This window comes from Onychostoma macrolepis, chromosome 19 (genome assembly GCF_012432095.1).
Source record: "Onychostoma macrolepis isolate SWU-2019 chromosome 19, ASM1243209v1, whole genome shotgun sequence".
Taxonomy (NCBI): domain Eukaryota; kingdom Metazoa; phylum Chordata; class Actinopteri; order Cypriniformes; family Cyprinidae; genus Onychostoma; species Onychostoma macrolepis.
This window is the reverse complement of record NC_081173.1, coordinates 492,244-497,922: the sequence shown is the minus strand read 5'-3', so window position 1 is coordinate 497,922 and position 5,679 is coordinate 492,244.

Genomic DNA, 5,679 nt, shown 5'->3' with positions numbered 1-5,679 from the left:
GCAGATTTATACACTGATTAAGACATCACTAACAGGTTTGTAAAAGGCAATGAATATATAGACTTTAGCATCAGAGAATCAAGTGAGCAGCCATCTTTAGAATTTTTGCAGTAGCTCTATAGCATCACTGTTGAAGAACAATCGGCTGGTAAAGTGAATTTAGTTATTGTAGAGTTAACGAAAACTTTACTGTATGCAGCAAAAGTATGCTAGATAAATTGGTGGGTTATTCTTAAATGAATAGTGAATACAGAAATAATAGTTTACTATTTTTTATTTATTTATACTGAATTATGACACACACATCTTTACATATGTTATATTATATTATATATTATTTTTCAAATAATTGGCAGCCCTTCTGCAATACCGTCACTGACCCACAGAATGAAAACCACTGCATTGCATGGTCTTCATATCAGGACCTCACCAACGGCTGACTTGAATAGACCTGTGCAGTTCTGGAAGAATATTTTACAGTGTGATGTGACCAAACTGGAATTTTGAAAAAAAAAAAAAAAAAGGCAAAGCTTATGAGGAGAAGCAGTCTTGTTATGGGGGAGCTTACTGTTGCAGGAGTGGAAATCTTGACTGTATGAAGCACATCATGTATTTTTTGAAGTATCAGGCCGTTTTGGCAAAGATTGTGATGCCTTCGGTGCAGAGAATGATGATCAGTGGACAATCATCCCACAATTCATCCAAATCTACTGAAGCTTGCAGGGATCACACAAAAAAAAAAAAAAACTATTGGGGGTTGAGTAATTTTGTACATGAATGTTTATAGCCAATTTGATTTTTCATCAACTTTATGTTTTCAGAACCAATCAAATGTGTAATAATAAACTTTCCATAATAGTTTACTGATGCATTTTATTGGTTTCATAAACTTTTGTTTCATAAAATGTTGTTCTGTGCAGAAAAAAGTCGCCATATGGATTTAAATAAACAAATACATAAGATTTTAAAGATTTAATCCTTATTGCAGTGATTAATATGTTTCTGGCATGTTTGGAAGCAATTCCCATGTACATATTCCAGGATGACGATACCAAGATTCACCAGGCTCAATCTGTGAAAGACTGGCCTGACCTAAACCCTAAACCTAAACTGAAAGTCTTGGGGATGTGCTGGAGTCGACTTTAAAAATGAGGGTTGCACACTCTAATATTTAGTTGGATCACCTTAAGCTTGGATTGTATTGTGCATTTGATGTGCCATTGTTTTCGACAACATTGTGCCAGCATTTATTTCCATCAAGAGTTGCATTAACGTTTGGCCAAGATCGTGTATTGACAATGAGGGAGATGAACCACTCTCTAAAGTTGACTCCAGCACATCCTGAAGGTCAGGCCAAAGGAACTGTTGCAAAACATATAACATGCCAGAAACATGTTAATTACCCCAATAATGATCCAGTCCTAGACTCTCCGGTACTTGCTTATTTAAACCCAAATGGTGACTTTATTTTGGCCAGGGGGAGACCAGGCAGTGTTGTAACATGAGGTTAAGAGTGACACTTCCAGTTTGCCAAGTTAGAAAAGAGCTTGAGATGTCATCAGTATGGCACACTCCCATCTCCTTTTTGAGCTGAAGTGGCATGTGACTGTAAGCAACATTGCAGATGTTATGACCAAAAACAGATTTTCAGGTAAGAAAGTAACATATTTATCAAGATTATTTTTTGCCTAGCTTTCATTGTATTGTAGATATAATTATTTGAAATGCATAACCTAAAGTAGCCTTTTCCCTTATGACAAGTTTTTTGTGCAGATTTATTAGAATTTATGTGCATCTTGGAGCATCCATGAAAAATACAGAGTGGTTGGCTACAGAAACATTCCTCTCACTCTACTTCAATAGAAGTCTACCGGGTTGGTTGCTAGGATGCTGTAGCTGGTTACTAGGGTTTGGCTAGGAAGTTGGTAGGTCACTACATATTGGCTCCTGCCAGCCTGAGTCAAATGAACCCAACCCCAAGCCTCTATAACATCTCTCGACACATTGTCACGAGAATTAGCACTGTTTCGGTGAAAAGTGATTACAGAGAACAGTTGAATACACTTCAATTAAAATGCTTCTTTTAAGTGCTACCTTTTTTATTTCTAAAATTCTTTTTAAATGAGTTTAAATGCATGTAATATTGTAAATTATGCTGTATTCACCCAAATAAATTCAATTTGTCATATTTTGTCCATGGATGTTCTTGCTTAATAATAAATGTTCATCTTTTGATTATTGCTGTTGCCTCTAGTAATTCTGTGTGATTTTTAATTTCCAGACCATTTTAAACCAGCAATATAATACATTTTTAAATAATAGATGACTTAAATAAAACAACCCAGCATGTTGCGTAAAACATTTAACCCAACCAGCTGGGTCAAAATAACCAAAAATAGGGTTAGGGTTAGGTGTTCCAATATTTACTCAATACTATCAGAGATAAAATTGTAACCATGCATCAGTCAGCTACAGTATCGCATCAGATAGCGCACTATAGATCCCCTGAGGAACAATTCCACTCATTCTCTACTGTAGGAGAGGAAGAATTGTATAAACTTGTTAAATCATCTAAACCAACAACATGTATGTTAGACCCGATTCCATCTAAACTACTAAAAGAGCTGCTTCCAGAAGTCATAGATCCTCTTTTGGCTATTATTAATTCATCATTGTCATTAGGATATGTCCCCAAAACCTTCAAATTGGCTGTTATTAAGCCTCTCATTAAAAACCACAACTTGACCCCAAAGATCTAGTTAATTACAGACCGATCTCAAATCTCCCTTTTCTGTCAAAGATACTAGAAAGGTAGTATCCTCACAATTATATTCCTTCCTAGAGAAAAATGATATCTGTGAGGAATTCCAGTCAGGATTTAGATCGTATCATAGTACTGAGACTGCTCTCATTAGAGTTACAAATGACCTGCTTCTATCATCTGATCGTGGTTGTATCTCTTTATTAGTTCTACTGGATCTTAGCGCTGCGTTCGACACTATCGACCACGACATTCTTTTGAATAGACTAGAAAACTTTGTTGGCATTAGTGGAAGCGCCTTAGCATGGTTCAAATCGTACTTATCTGACCGCCATCAGTTCATAGCAGTGAATGAAGAGGTATCATATCGATCACAAGTGCAGTATGGAGTACCTCAAGGCTCAGTACTAGGGCCGTTACTTTTCACGCTCTATATGTTACCCTTGGGAGATATTATCAGGAGACATGGTGTTAGCTTTCATTGTTATGCTGATGATATTCAGCTCTATATTAATTCGCGGCCCGGTGAAACACACCAAATTGAGAAACTAACGGAATGCATAGTCGATATAAAAACTGGATGGCGAGTAATTTCTTACTGCTAAATTCTGAAAAACAGAGGTGTTAATTATCGGACCTAAAACCCCACATGTAATAACCTAGAACATTATCTAACACTTGACGGCTGCTCTGTCAATTCTTCTTCATCAGTCAGGAACCTAGGTGTGCTGTTCGATAGCAATCTGTCATTTGAAAGCCATGTTTCTAGCATCTGTAAAACTGCATTTTTCATCTCAAAAGCATATCTAAATTGCGACCAATGCTCTCAACGTCAAATGCAGAAATGTTAATTCATGCGTTTATGACCTCAAGGTTAGACTATTGTAATGCTTTATTGGGTGGTTGTTCTGCACGCTTGATCAACAAACTACAGTTAGTCCAAAATGCAGCAGCTAGAGTCCTTACTAGAACCAGGAAATATGACCATATTAGCCCGGTTCTGTCAACACTGCACTGGCTCCCTATCAAGCATCGGATAGATTTTAAAATCTTGTTAATTACTTATAAAGCCCTGAATGGTTTAGCTCCTCAGTACTTGAGCGAGCTCTTATCGCATTATAGTCCTCCACGTCCGCTGCGTTCTCAAAACTCCGGCCGTTTGATAATACCTAGAATATCAAAATCAACTGCGGACGGCAGATCCTTTTCCTATTTAGCACCCAAACTCTGGAACAGTCTACCTAACACTGTTCGGGAGGCAGACACACTCTGTCAGTTTAAATCTAGATTAAAGACCCATCTCTTTAACCTGGCGTACACATAACACATTAATACGCTTCTATTATTCAAATCCGTTAAAGGGTTGTTAGGCTGCATTAATTAGATCAACCGAAACCAGGAACACTCCCCATAACACACGATGTACTCGTTACATCAGAAGAAGAATGGCATCTACGCTAATATTTGTCTGTTTCTTTCCTAGTCTGTTTCTCAGTCCGTGTCCGATCAGATGGTGGATCAGCACCAAGAGATGATGTCTACAGCCCTGATCGTCAGCGGAGACCAGGACACCCAGATGACCCCCAGAGACAGACCCCCAGTGATGACCTCGATTAAAATACAATAAAACGAAAAAATATAACAAAATAACTAAAAATATAATAAAATACCTAACTACATAATACTATTATTGTTAGAAATTGCAACAAAATAAAAATAGAAATATAAACTTTTGAACTGCGGGTTTCGTCTGGTCAGAGGAGAACTGACCCCCGACTGAGTCTGGTTTCTCCCAAGGTTTTTTTCTCCATTCTGTCTCGGAGGGAGTTTTGGTTCCTTGCCGCTGTCGCCTCTGGCTTGCTCAGTTGGGGACACTTAATTTCTAGCGATTATCGTCGATTTGATTGCACAGATACTATTTAAACTAAACTGAGCTAGACAATGACATCTCTGAATTCAATAATGAAATGCCTTTAACTGAAAATTGAGTGTTTAATCTTATCATTATACATTACTGACACTCTATCCTCCAATTTGATACTGTTAAGTGCTTTGACACAATCTGTATTGTTAAAAGCGCTATATAAATAAAGGTGACTTGACTTGATGGGTTGCCAAATAACCCAAGTTGGGTTGTTTTTAACCCAGCATATTTTAGAGCAGGGGTCTCCAAACCCTATTTAATTCGGGAGCTACTTTTTAAAAATGAAAGTGGCTGAGAGCTACCAATGTTATACAGTACTTAAATCTCTTAAATAATGTATCAATCCAAACTGTTATACACAGCGTTGTTAAAATATGCTGGAAATATTTTAAAAAGTACTGATACACATTGAATTTTTTTTACGAAGTTTTACAACAAAAGCCAACAAATAAAATTAGCAGCACTATGCACTTTTTGTTTGCATGAATAGTGAAATACAACATTTAAAAAAATCATGGTCAGATTTTAAACTAACAAAAAATATTCATAACATGTTATCTACTGACATGTACTACGTGTTCAAATAAAGTTTTGACCATTTTTAAAAATAAAATTATAACATATCAGCCTTTAAATCTTTTTTTAATAAAAGGATGAGTCAGAATGATAAATTAAATTTTATCCGCTCCATAAACAGTTCTACCTAAGCTACTGTGCATTCTAAAAATCTCAACACTTCTGATAACAAGGTAGCCTATTTTCCATCGACCGGTTAAGCCTTACAACAAAAATTTGGTCTGATCTTTGCATTGGTCTGAATAAAAATATCGCAGACAGACTGAATGAATTTGCAAATCCACAGTTTGACAGCAGAGGGCGCTTATGAACTGCAGAACAAAGCTGTTTCCACGGTAACCTCTGTAAACAAAGCTGCACTGCACTTCTAAACATTGCTTTATTACGCATTACACGGAGGGAAGATGGAAAGCAAATG